At 51.2% G+C, this 14,327-nt stretch overlaps 1 long non-coding RNA gene across 1 annotated transcript; it reads left to right on the plus strand.

Moving 5' to 3' along the window:
• The first annotated feature begins 259 nt into the window (after window positions 1-259).
• LOC147827436 (uncharacterized) lies at window positions 260-12,937 on the plus strand. Its single transcript, XR_015452188.1, has 3 exons — window positions 260-456; window positions 11,275-11,337; window positions 12,718-12,937. It is a non-coding gene; the product is annotated as an uncharacterized LOC147827436 (long non-coding RNA).
• The last annotated feature ends 1,390 nt before the right edge of the window (window positions 12,938-14,327 follow it).

A 14,327-nucleotide genomic window follows, 5' to 3' on the forward strand; every position in this document is an offset into this window, starting at 1 on the left:
CCTCCCTCTGGAAGCCTCACACGTTGCACCCCGCTAAGCACAGACCCTGGTATGTATCCCCAGCAGCCTCCCTGTGTCCTTCCCATGGTTTTCTGACCTCCTAGCGCAGAGCAAAGCTGCTGTTTTCTCTGCTCAGCAGCTCGAGCCCAGGCCCCTAATCCACTCAATCCTTTCCCTGAATTCCAAGCAGACCATGGCACAGACTCACACACAGCCATCTGTTGGTGGCTGGCAACAGTGGAGAAATGATTACCAGGAACTGCTCAGAATAAAGAGACCGGCAGCCTCCCTGATGGCATTAGAGGGATGGGAAATGGCAGTTTTCCCACCGCAGTGCAGCTTGCAGTGTGTTCGGCACCGGCTTTGCCCGCGTGGAGGGACCCACGTCTCACTCAGAGGGTTCCCGGAACCATGGACAGCGCCTCCCCTCTGAAACTTACCAGACCCCCTGAGGAGGTAAGGAGAAAAAACATTTAGTCTATTTTTATTGTTCTTCTCGTGTTTGCTGATTTTTAGAGAGTAGTGCCTTGGCAGCAGTGGCCACCTGGAGCTTCTCGTGCACATGTGTATACAGGAAGCAGGCACCTGCCAATCCCAGACAGCAGCCCTGAGCTCACTCCAGGCCACCCCAGCTCTGGGAACAGCCACTGCGGCTTCCAGCCCTGAAGGCTACTACTGGGTATTCTTGAACCTCATGAGTACATGCATCGCCCAAAAAGAACACGGAGCTGGTGCTCCTGGCAGCTGCTCCTAACTGGTCAAAACTCATCTATGAGTGTGCTGGTCCCAGAGAAAGGAAAAGGACAGGCATGCATCAGGGCTATCTGAGGACGAAATCCTGGATGCTGAATCAGAAGCCCTGGGATCTGGGCGTGGTAGTTAGCTTAGATGTCCCCACTTGATCGACTTGAGAACCATCGAGGGCATTAGCTGAGCACACTTCTGGGTGAGTGTCGGTGGGTATGGAGGTATGGCCTTGGATGCTATGTCTGGTCGCTGACCCCTTTCTTTCTAGGGCTTTTCTCTTGCTCTGCTTCTTGGCTACCACGAAGTGAGCAGCTTTGCTCTCCCACACCCTCCCGCCATATTGCTCTTGCCTTGGAGCCAGCCAACCATGGACTGAATCTCCTGAAACCATGAGCTAAGATAAACCTCCTCTCCTTTATGCTGTGAGTGTTGGGTACTGTGTCCAGCAATGGGAAGGCTGACTCATACTTTGGGTGTGGCCTTTTATGGGAGACAACTGAAAACCACACAATAAGTGGCAACAACATAGCTGAAGGGCAGGGAAAGGAGACAAGTGCACATGCTCACATGGCCCCAGGACAGCACCACAGAAAGCAAGCTCAGGGAAGAGATGCAGAGATGCAAGTGGTCCAGCCCCCCCCCCCCCCCGCCGACACAGCTGTGCAGCTCTGGTGAGAGCTGGCTGTGGCAGGTGCACAGTGAGCACATCCTGGAGCTGCTGGACTTTGCTTAGGAGACTATGGGCACCCATCCAGCTGTTCCTGGATGGTGTGCATTCAGATGAAGCCCACGTGAGGTGCCTCTTGGGGCAGAGTGAAATGCGGTATGTCCAAATCTCACTCAACAGGACCTGGGAAAGCTCTTGCTTCCAACAGGATTGGGAGGCTGTGACGGGCTTTTCTTTGACAGAAGCCACAAAATGAGAAGAATCTTTGTCCCTGGGTCCTCTTGACGCAATTACGCAGCTGCCGCTAACTGACATGTGTGGTGTTTAATCCAGACATTGTGTTGAGCAGCTCTGGACCCTTGGTAAGAAACGGTGACTGGTTGGCTGGGCAACCATGGGACCCACACTGGGCTTCCATGGAAGAGAAAAGCTCCAGGGCCCAGGAGCAGCCAGTCCCATGCCCATCGCTGCCAATTCCTCACAGTCCCAAGGCCAAGGGCAGCACTGATGGACGGCCTGTGTTGCAGTTGGGGCATGAGGTGTGTGTTGCAGGTGTGCAGTGACTGGGGACATGCCTGGACCCCCACCAGGGCCACTGGACTGGCTTCCCTCATGGGTGGGCAGCCAGGCAGTGAGGGTGTACCAGCAAGGCACATGCACTTGTGCCCCCCCGCCAAAAACAGCCTGGGAGCTGTTAATCGCTTGTCCTCCAGATCCCCTTAATGTTTTGCCATGTTTTCTGAAGAGAAAAATAAACATTTGCCTTACCTCATGGAGCTCGTTGGAGGGGACGATAACGGATTAGAGGCTCTTTGCAGTAACAGACTCCAGTGCATTTATTCCATTAATGTTTGATTTAATAGTCTCTTATGGGCAGGAGAGGTGGGAAAATGGCCCTCACCATCATGGCCCATCCGTTCTCCCACAGCTCCGGGAGATGGAGTAGCTGCCCGCTCTCCTCCAGCCCCACCCAGGACCCAGCTCCAGTGCTGTCTGTCTGTCCCTGCCTGGGTTCCTGCTGCCCCCATTTCCTTGTCCTCCCCTACCCCAGAGCACCTCTGCCTGGCATCCTCACTCTGCTTGGAGAACCTACAGCTTCTGCTGTGCACTGTGAGCTCCACTCCTCACAGAACAGACCTGGGCCAGGTGCCGGGCACCAGGCCCGTCTGGGCTGTCTATTCCCTGCATCTGCAGGGACCTGCAGAAGTAAAGAACAGCCCTCCTGAGGCTCCTAGGGCCCAATGCCTCCTGTTGAGGCTTTTGTTCTGATATCTCCATGTTGAAATTCCAGCCCCTGGAGCTCTGAATGTGAACTCATTTGGAAATAGAGTTCAAGTAGATGTAATTAGTGAAGACCCAGGGGTGGAACTGGACCCCAACCCAAAGATAGGTGCCCTTAAGAAAGGCCCTTAGATTTGGACACAGATACACAAACAGTGAGCATAGGATATACAAACAAAGTTGGAAACCAGGACAATACTGCCACATGCCAAGGGGCACCAAAGATCACAGAATATCAGACAGGCAGGGAGCCTAGGGCAGACCTTGCCTCTTGTGTCAGAGGGAGGCAAGGGACCCTGACTTCAGAACTGTGGTCCAGTGCTGGAAACAATAAATTTCCGTTGGTGAATCTGCTTGGTTCCCTCATACTTCCTATTGGCATCTTTGGGAAGCTAGTAGACAGGTTCCTCTGTGCCAGAGGGGACCCAGGGCTGAGCTCATGCTGGGAGCACAGCTGTCATCCTCTTGAAGGACTGTATTCCTGGAAGTACAAAGCATCCCATTCCCTCAGGAGCCCTCTGCAACCCTGCTTCAAGGCTCCAGCAGAGGACATGGTGCGTGTCCAGAACACACAGCCACCAATGCCTGGCCAAGGCCAGCAGCACAGGAGCTAGGGCCCTGGAGCTGGGGTGATGGAGACCAACTCCTGGAGCAGACAGGCAGACAGATAAAGCAGATGGGCATGGAGACAGAGAGGTGATAGATGACTGGTAACTACATAGATAGATGGATAGATAGATAGATAGATAAAATAGAATTAAGCAGATAGCACAGTTAATTAAAATAGAAAACCCCAGCCCTGGGAGCCTCCTCAAAAGCCTTCATCCTATAGATGTATGGGCTACCTCCTCCCCTGTCTGCTTCTGTGGTTCTGACCCTGAGCCTGGGGTTTGGACCTGGTGTTTGGGGCGCAGTTGCAGGCTGGTCATGTCCTCCATCCTGTTGCTTTAGCTCTGTCTTGCTGAGACCTCTCTGGCACTGCCACATCATCCCAAGACAGGCTTTTCCCAATTCAGAGTGTCTTCCCATGAGGATAAGTTGGGGTGAGGGTTTGCGACCAGTGGATAAAGGAACAGAACCCGTCTTCCATTTTTGCTGGAAAGAGATGGATTCAGGTCATCACCCTTCCGCACAGTGAGAACAGGTAGAGCACCTCGGTGGGGAAGCTGGGGTTTCCAGGATGGCCTGCCAGCGCTCTCCTGTCTGGCTGAGGCCTCCTGGTGCCCTCGCCAGAGAGAAAGGAGGAGAGAAGGGTAGTTTGCTGGCCTGGAAGGCACCAACTTCCAGGCGTACAGATGAGGGAAGTTGCTCACTTCTAGGCAAAAGCTTCTCTCTCGTCCCCTTCTCTGAGTCAAGAACAGCTCAGACCTCTCTCCTAAGCTCCAGAATATTTTAAATTACATTCAAAAGATAATAAAATGATACTCTAAGAATGGTATGACAATAACTTTAATAATCTTAATGACATGGAAAAATTTCTGGGATAATAATTTCTCAAATTTGACATACCAAGAGATGGAAAATCCAAATTATCTTATATTTCTTAAAGGGATTACATTCATATAGAAAAAAATCCTACAAAACGTTTCAGGCTTTGCTCGGAAAATATGTCACAAATAAGGTAGCGCTCAAAGGCCTCACAGAATCTCTTGCAGAACAAAGTGAGAGGGTGCGCGGCCTTGCTCTGTGCACGGGACTCCCAGAAGCAGAGCGTACATTCTCTCTCTCCTAGTGGCCAGGCTCTTGCCCATTACACCGCTTAGAAATCAAACCAAAGTAGAAAGTGAAAATTCAGAAAACTTCCAGAAGAAAACATGGGAGAAAGTTTAGATAGCTCTGATTAGGAGATGAGTTGTTAGACATAGCACTGAAGTCACCATCCATAAAGGAAAATAAGTTGTAGATTGCATTCAAATTAAAAAACTTTTTCTCTGCAAAGGACACTGATGAGAGAATCAAAGGCAAGCCACACCCTGAGAGGAAAGGTTTGCAAAACACAGATCTGATAAAGAGCGAGTGCCTACAAAGAATTTTTGAAGTTCTGCAGTAAGAAAGCATCCTGATTAAACTGAATGAAAGAACTCAAGAGTCACCTCACCAAAGATGCGAACAGCTGGCAAATAAGCATATGAAAAGATATCCAATGTTGTTAAGGACAGATGTGATTTCTATTGTAAATACAATTATAAATTAATTAAAACAGCAGTGTGTTAGTTCTGCCCACCCAGAAGGAGGTTAAATCCACAGCACCAGCCGTGGCAGTGCCAGCCAGGACTCCAATGGAGCTATAGGAACTCTCCTTGGTGCTGGTGCAAATCCAAGGTGGTTCAGCCCCTGGGGAAGGCTATTTGGCCATCTCTTCCAAAGCTAAATATAGTCTCACTAAGTGATCCAACAATACACTCCTATGCACTTACCCAAATGACTGGAATAATCATGTCCACATAAAAACCAACATGCAAATATTTATAGCAGCTTTATGCACAATCTCCAAAACCTGGAAGCAACCAAAATGTCATGAAAAGGTGAATGAATAAGCAAGTGACAATGTGTTCACACAGAGATGGCCATGAGCTCTGGAGCCAAAAGACGGGGGGTCAGGCGGGGGCTTATATGCTGAAACAGGAAGAGCATTTCTAAGTGGAAGGAGCCACTACTGTTACCAGGTTCTGGGGTGGTGGTGGTTTCTAGGCACTTTTTGCTCTGAACAAAGACTTGGACAAGTGAAAAACATAATGAGTATTACATTTACTAAGGGCAGGAAAAGAAACATGCTCTGCAGAGTGAGTGCTGGCCAAGTAAAAGTAGGAAAAGAAGTGTACTCTGAAGTGAGAGAGGACCACTGTGAGAAAGAGCACATTTGCAAGAGCTTAATGGAGGCCATATTTGTATCTCCCACTCCTTGGACTGACTTCAGGTCCAGACAGTCCTATCAGAAACCTTCTTGAGCTCTCCTAAGAAGATCTGAAGGTTGCACACTCTGATGGGTCCCACTTGCAGGGCTTCCTTGGGAACAGTTCTGCATATGTGTCCTTGGAACTCCATGATCGACAGGTCATGCCCACTTGCGTGGCCACTTTGCATGCCCTAATCTACAGTATGGATGGTTGGTTGCCAAGGATTGGAAGGGAAGGGAGGAGAGAGAATGGATCAACACAGAGGACTGTGTAGGGCAGGGAGCTGTGATGTGGGACGTGGCATCGTGCATCTGTAAAATTCGTATAATCCATTCACAGCCTTGGGAAAGAAACTTAATGTATGCAATTTTAAAATGTTTCATTCTATCGAATATTGGCAAATTATAATTTCATACAGTTATGGGGTACATGTGTGTGTTGTGATACACACACATTGTGGAATGACTGAATCCATCTAATTAAGGCATCCATTAATTTAAATACTTATTATTTATGACTCCTTTCTCATTGAAACTTTTTACCTTCTAACCATCACCTACCCCATTGCCTCACCCCAGCCTCTACTGCATTCCTGATCTCTGAATCTGTGGGTTTGATTATTTCCAATTCCACCCATAAGTGGGAACATGTGGTATTTGTCTTTCTGTTTCTGGCTTGATTCACTTAACTCATGCCCTGCAGGTTCATACACGTTGTCACAAATGGCAGTTTCCTCTTGTTAAGGGTTTGTAGTATCCCACTGTAGACACACAGGGAGACAGCCATATGCTCCCAACCATTCACCCATGGATGGACTGTTACATCCACTCCATTACTTGACCTTTGTGAAAAATGCTACCAAAAAAGCCAGCAAATACAAACAAAAACAAATGGGATTAAGCCAAATCAAAAATCTGCCTAGCAAGAGAAACAATGGAGTGAAGAGGCAGTCTATGAATGGGGAGAAAGTATTTGCCAATCTTAATTCTGATAAGAGATCAGTATTCAACATATATAGAAACTCAACTTGGTAGCAAGAAAGCAAATAACCTGATTTAAGAATGGGGCAAATATTAGAATACACATTTCTTAAAATATATAAATGACTAACAGATATATGAAGAAAATATGCAATATCTATAAACATTAAGAAAATGAAATTAAAACAACATTTAGATACCACTTCACATCAGTCAGAATGGCTCCCACCAAAAAGACAAAAGATAACAACTGTTGCTGGGAGTGTGGAGAAAAGAGAACTCTTGTGCTCTGTGGGTGGGAATGTAAATGATACCGCCACTAGGGAAAACGGTATGGAGACTCCTCCAAAATCTATAAATAGAGCTACCATATGATCCAGCACTCCTACTTCTGGGTGTAGATCCAAAGGGCTTGAAATCAGCATGTTAAAGAAATGTATGCAAAACTTTGAAAACCCATTGAAGTGATTAGGGGATTTCAGGTTACACAGCTGAGAAAGGGAAAGAGAACAGCCATGGGGGGACACCTGACAAGCCCTACCTGGACCAGGTGAGAAGCTGATGCTGGACAAGGAATCATGTTGACACAGCGTGGTGGTAATGGTCTCTTTCCAAAACCAAGTCCATGAGCAAAATACCAGATATATCTCAAGAGACTGCTGTCCCACAAAATACTGACCTGCACACCTGAGGACCTTTTAAGGCCACCAAGAAGAGCAGAGTCTGAAGATGTGTGACGGCTAGAGAAGCCCCGAAGGGACATGAGGACCAAATGTTGTGTCACATCTGGGCTGTCCTGAGACAGAGGAAAAACATCAGATAAAAACTTGGGAAGCCAGTAATGATGAGAGATCTATGCTGCTTTATCACACAGAGAACAGGGGCTGGCCATGGGGTGTAAAGGAATTCTCTTTACCATCTGCTGATTTTCTGTAAATCTGAAACTATTCAAAAAAATGAAGACTATTTTTTAAATCAAAGCAAAGGCTCAGTATGACAGCGACGTGTAGAATCTGTCTGTTCTGTGTGCTCCTGTGACCACCAGCTTAGCATGGGGCATGGCGTAACTGGGTCAGTCCCCCACCCCCAGCCCTGCCCATCCACAAAGGTCCCGACCCTGCATCTATGCATCCAGACTTGGGTCCCCGCTTCGCTTCCTCTTCTTGGGATCTCAGGCTCCTGTGTCAATTCTGAATTTGCATCTCACTCTTCATCCTTCTTACCCCACATCTCCTTCTGCACGCCTTAGGGTCTGTGGATCTCGGGCCTCAACATTCCCTCTCCTTTGAATTTGGGACCATGCTGCTCCATCTATGGGCTTCTTGTCCCTCCGCTCCTGAGCTGATTCAGTCTCCTCTTGGGTCAGCCCCAGCTTGCTCTCCACTGGGCACCTCTCCAGCAGCCACCAAAAGGTCCACAGCCATCTTGAGCTATGTGTGCTGTGGGCATCTTGTCCCAAGGATGGACTTTCAGTGAAACCTACTGTTCTACCCACAGGGTGACCCCAGGCCCAGTACCAGTGGGTATGTTTCCCAAACAGTAGGTTTGGGGAGCCAGGTTGGCAGAGGGTGCAGGAAAAGCCTTCTGACTGGGATGGTAGCCTGAGGCTCTGCCTACACAGATGGAAATTAACTATGAGCAGCCAAACTTTCCATGTCAGTGCTCCCAGCAGGGAGTGCTCAGAGCTCCTGAGAGCCCTGCACCCTGCCCTGGCCCACACAATGCTGGACTGTCCACAGGGAAGCACAGGCCCAGGACAGTCCTCGGCTGCTCACAGGACCTGAGAATGTGAGGAGCCTGTTTCCCTGCCCTGGCCCTCATCTGGAGGGTCTCACTCTGCTCCTCATCTACGGTGTGTCTGCAGCACCTCTGCAGGACGGCGGTTCCCAGAGACCAGGGCCCTGCCTCTGTGCAGAGGCCCCTGATGTACCTTCTTCATCCAGCCCACACTGTCCCTCTAGCCCAGCTCCCTCTTCCCACTCAGGGGACAAAGGGTTGCCATACATACATGGCAGGAAGCCTCAGCCTTCCAAGCACAGCACAAAAGCACCCAGTGACCATGAGCTGGCCAGGTCCTCTAAGCAATAGCCAAGGAAGAAAGAGGGAGAGAGAGGGAGAGGTGGAGACCTTGGAGCCCACTCAGCCGTGTACACTGCAGAGGGAAGAGGATGGCTGCACAGATGCATACTGGGGGGTGGTTTGAAGTCCAGGGGAGCCAGCTCCGTGGAGCAGAGGACATCGCAGCTCCAGGCCCTCGAGCCCTTGGGCTCTCGCACACTAGGTACAGCTGTGGTAGTGGTGGAGCTGCAGACCGAGGAGGCCAAGGCACAGGGACACGGTGGTTACGAGTGGACCAGGCGGGTCGCCCTGTGCCCACCCATACTTCACACCCCCCCACACCCCGCCCCCATGTCCTGGCACTGTGGGAAGCTTGGACCCCGCCCCCTGGACCTGGATGAGCATTCCTATCAGCCTGACCACACGGACTTGGGTCAGAACTTAGACCACAGTGTAGAAAATAAGGACAACTGTGTCTCCTCTGGGAATTACAGCAGAGCGGAGAGGGCTGCACATGTCAGGGGCTCACCCTGACCAGGAAGATGAGGGCCCGTCTCCCAGCCCCGGGCCCAGGTGCACACTCCAGGGCACGTGCCGGGACCTGCCAGGCAGAGGGCAGGGCTGCTGTGAATGTGAGCCATTTCAGGGCTGGCTTCTTGTGACAGCTCCCAGAAGGGCAGGACAGGCCATCGAATGATGCCTGGTGCCTCCGGCTTGAGAGTCTGAGCAGCCTCCTCTCAGGCTAACCTAGTGACTGAAGAACACTGGAAATCTCTGGAGTTGGGGTCCCATCCCCCAGATCCCCCTGACTGGCCTCAGATGAAGGGATGAGGGTGGGGAGCGTGGACAGCATCTTGTCCTCTCAGGGTCGGAGAGCCATGGGCCTGGGGGAAGGGCCTTATTTATAGCAGTATAGTCCATAATAGCTAAGTCTCAGAAGCAGCCTGCATGTCCATCAACAGATGAATGGATAAAGAAAACATGATATTTACACACAAGGGAGCACTACTCTGCCATAAAGAAGGATAAACCGGAGTCACTTGTAGGACAATGGAAGGCAGCTATGCTCACCACTATACCACCAATACTGCACTTTTTTTTTTTTTTGGTCCAGGGATCAAATTTAGGGCTTTGCACTTTTGAGGCAGGCAGCAGCACCACTGAGCTAAATGCCCAGCCCTACTTTGTAGGAAAACGAACGCACCTCGAGAACATAATTAAGTGAAGTAAGTCAGACACACAAGCTTCAATTTCACATGGTTTCTCTTGCATGAGAAACCTGAAGTATAAATAAAGAATGAAATAAAGGATAGATAATAGGAAGCAGGGAGATGGATCTTATACAAATGGGAAGGAAGCCAAGAAATGGAGGGAGAGGGAGAGAAAGGGATGTAAAAAGAGCTAAGATGTGTTGTGTCCACGTGGCAACTCCCCACCATGAATACAACCATCACATATTGCAATACAGCATGCACTACCAAAAAAATAGGCAAATTCTTATCTATGAAGAAAAGCCTGTTGTGACCATCATCCTGGGCTCCTCCTTCAGGACCAACCTGGCCAGGGCCAGCATGGGGTGAGCAGCAGGATCAGGGCAGCTGGGTGCTCAAGTCCTCTCCAAAGCTGAGAGAACCTCCCTCGAAAACTGTAAACAGGAAGCACATCTGGTGCAGGCTCCTCACTGGGTTCTGCGGGAGCTGGGGGTGTCAGGCCAACCTGGAGCCAGCGTCCAACCTGGTTAATTAAGGCCAGAAGCAGGGCTCACTAATTATTCACAAGCACAGGAGATGCTGTCTCGCAGAATAAAAGTGCTTGAGATGGATTTTCCGTAATTGCAAGTTGGCAGGCCTCGTCTGGGTCTGGAACTGAAGGCGAGCCATTGGCAGGAAGTTTGGCCTGCGGATCCCCGTCCTGGTGAGCGCCTCTAGAAAGATTCATCTTTTCTCTCCCCCTCCTCTGTGGCCCACTTAGCAACGTAAATGGCCAGTGTAAGTTAGCTGTGCTGGACAGCTTCGCAGCCCTGATGGCAGGGTCTGACCTGCATCCGTGACAGGAGGTGGGGGCTGTGCGTAGGCCCCGGAGGGGTGACAGGACCTCTCCCTGCCAGGAACTGGCTGCTGCTGGGGCAATGTCTTCCAGATGCAGCTGAACCAAGCACAGAGCATTAGTTAGGGTTCTCTAGAGGAGCAGATCAATAGAAAACGTATGTGTGATTAAGCAAGGGGATTTATTAAGTAGCTCACAGGATCAAAGGCCAAGGAGTTCCGAGCTGGAGGATCCAGTGCTGCCCAACACAAGAAGACAGGAGCTGCTGGACAAGAGGCAGCAAGGACAGAGCTCCAGTCCAAAGTCAAAGTCTGGAAGCTCCCTGGAGGTTCGCTGGGTGAGGGCCAAGAGGGAGCCAGTTCCAGCCACCGGGGAAAGGATGCTGTGTCCTGAGCTGGGGAGCTGGGGTGTCTGGGCAGGGAGGGCGGGTCTCGTTCCTTGCTGTCCTTGAGTCCAGGGAGGCAGCTGGTCAGCACTTTCCAGGGAGGGAGACTGAGGCATGGAGAGGACCCGTGCAGAAGAACTGAGCCCCCAGCTGTACACATGCCCCTGCCCCACCCCAGGAGGACGTGACTGCCACCGAGCTTGCTCCCAGCAGGTCTGGCTTGGAGCCACAGCCAAGGTGTCTGCACACCCAGCATGAGCACAGCTTGGACTCCAGGTGAGTGTAGGTCTCAGACCACAGAGTAAGGGCTATGTGAAACACAGAAACCCTTATTTCCTATGCTTCAGTCTAAGTTCTGACCTGAGTCCGTGTTGTCAGGCTGTTAGGAATGCTCATCCTGTGTCCAGGGGCGGGGCCCAAGCTTCCCACAGTGCCAGGACATGGGGCCGGTGGGGTGTGCGGCATGGGTAGACACGGGATGACCAGCCGTGGCCTCAGCTTTGGTCTGACCCCGGGATGAAGGTCCACCTGGTGTTCATCGCTGCTCACCACCTGTGGCCCTAGGAGTCTGTCCTGGGTCAGGAGCTCTCTGAACCTGCAAGTCCACTTTTCTGGCCCCCAAGCAGGCTCTGCAGATCCCTACCTGGGGAGCCCTGAGTCTGCTGAGGGCAGGGTCAGATCCCAAGGGATGGAGTCTGAGCTCCAAGTCCCCCTGTTATAAAATCTCCATCACTGGACACTTGAAGAGTTTTATGAACAGACAATGAATTTCATCACCAAGATTATTATTTTTTTTAATTTTGAAATTAATAAGCCAAGATTCCTCTACATATTTTATGAAAAACTCTACCTTCCATTTAATGAGCTAATCAGAAAATAAAACATGTGAGGTAGACAATCAGCATGAGGAATGGAGGTGAGGGTGAACCCCACACTCAGCTGGCGATGCCCTGCTGGTGCTGACCGTGGGGACACTAGGACAGGGTCGGCCTTTGGGAAGGGCAGAAGGCAGGCACGGTGGCCCCAATGCTGGCCCAGACACCCTGCCCCGAAGCACACCCCCGGGAGGGGTGGCAGGTGACCCGCCTTGGCCTTGAGCAGAATGCACAGAAATTGTCCACTTCGCCCACTTGCTGGTCCGCCAACTTCAAAGAACCACACAGCCATGCACCAAACACCGGGATGGGCCAGGAGTCTCCACCCCGACCCCAGAGTGCGCTCCCTTGTGGAGACCAGGTGGGAGCACAGGGGACCATACAGGCCAAGCTCTCGCCTCCATGTTTGTTGATCACTGATTTAACAGGAAAGACTGCAAACGTTCATATGGAAGTCTCTAATTCCTTAGCATGGAGCAGAAATTCCTGTGGAAATGCAAGTTTCTGGGAGCCAGGTCTCCCTAAGCAGCCCCACTGTATCCTGCCTGAGGTCTGAGAGGCCCAGAGAGAAGAGCCAGGCAGGCTGGGTGTCCTGAGGGGAGGGCTGCTGGGCCAGCTGCTGGTGGCTTCCCTGAGGCCGGGCCCAGGGTTCTAAGGGCTTCATAAATGTGCAGGGCCTCTTTACATACATGGCCTGCGAACACTAGAAACTGTTCAAACACAAGTCATCAAAGACATGCGAATTAAAACCACACACTGATTGATACTTTTTTCTGTTTAGCAAACTGGAAAAGATTACAGAGGACAATCGTCCCTGCCTGGGTGCCCTGCAGGAGCCAGCTGGGGAGCCCGCCAAGGTGTGTGTCTTCCTGGAGAGAGCCTTGGCAGCCTGCAGCCCGGGTTAAAAAGCATGGGCCTTTGTGTCTTCACTGAGGGCTTAGCATGCAGCCATCCTCATCCGTCACAGCAGAGAAGGATCCCTGAGTATCAATAAAAAGAAGGCTGGCCCTCGACCTCCTCCTCCATGTTTTAAGTCACAGGGTGCATTTCTGGGTGTTGAGCCTGAGCAGCAGCACCACAGAGCTGACTGGGGAAGCGGGGTGAACCTCAGTGCATGGAATTCACCTGGTCATCCGGCAGCTGTGGGGAGGGCACCCACCTTGTGCTTCAGGACCGCAGTGTGAGGATCCAGCTCTTAACCCACAGCAGCCTGTGTGCCCCTGAGGAGCTGCTGCATGGGACGTGGCTCTAGTGCCCCTGTGCCCTGGGGAATTCACACCCCAAAATCCATTCTCTCCCTCTCCAGAACCTGGAAGTCCGAGGTGAAGGTGTCTCAGGGCCCCACCCTTCCAAGGTTCTGGCTCCTTTCAGCCTCTTTCACCTCTGGTGTCCTTGGGGTGGGGGGATTCACTCCTGCGTCAGCCTCCTCCTCTGTTTCTGTGACCCTAAAAGTCCCTCTCCTCACAAGAACACCAGCGTCAGCCTTAGGATCCATCCTAACCTAGTGTGACCTCATCCTTACCTAGCAACACCTGCGAAGAACCCATTTCCAATCAAGGCCACATTCATGGGAGCCAGGGAACACAGCTCAACCTGCACTGGACAGTACTGGAGGCTTCCAAGCACCTGCTGTGAATGGCCCTGCATGTGGGGATCCTGACCATATGTCACAACCATTTGGGGAGCAGCAGGAGCCAGAACCACTCACAGGCAGGGAGCTGGACAGGAAGGTCCGTGAGTCACCTCCCAACATGCAGAGCCCACAGTGGGCAGGGAGGGGTTCCACCCCCAGTCCCGAAGACAGGATAGAGTTGGGTTCAGGATGGGTAGGGACACCCTACCGACCTGTACCTCTCCCCCTCCCCCCGCCCCTCTACCCGGAGGATGTTCTGGCTGTTTACTTTCCAGCCATGATTTTGTTTTTCTTCATAGCCTCATGGCTCACATTTAGATGCCTGGACAGTAGGGCATGGTTTCATCTCTTGTGAACTTCATAAGAACAGACTATTTTATGTAGGCTTTGCTTCCTTCACTCCACAGTGGCTTTAGGACTAATCTCTTTTCCCTGGATCTGTGGTTAATTCACTTCTGTTGTTGCTGGATGCATCACAACATGCATCGCAACTTACGGATTCATCTTGCTGTGGATCTGCCTCAGGCTTGTCCCAGCTTGGCCGAGGTTGGAATCGGGGTCATGGCAGTCACAGCCTTGACTTCCTACGTGAGGCTAGGCGGGCTCTGGGCCTACACTAACTTCCCCCACTTCTCTGCTCTCAGCCATACAGATCGCTTCTGTATCTTGGCACCGATTCCACACAGGGACCCCCTTCACCCCATCCAAGTTTTGTTTTTTGAGGTTTTAGTTCCCCGTGGGCAAGCCTCATTTTAAGA

This window comes from Heterocephalus glaber, unplaced genomic scaffold (assembly GCF_053883595.1).
Source record: "Heterocephalus glaber isolate CG9 unplaced genomic scaffold, H.glaber_assembly_v1.0 deba00001444, whole genome shotgun sequence".
NCBI lineage: Eukaryota > Metazoa > Chordata > Mammalia > Rodentia > Bathyergidae > Heterocephalus > Heterocephalus glaber.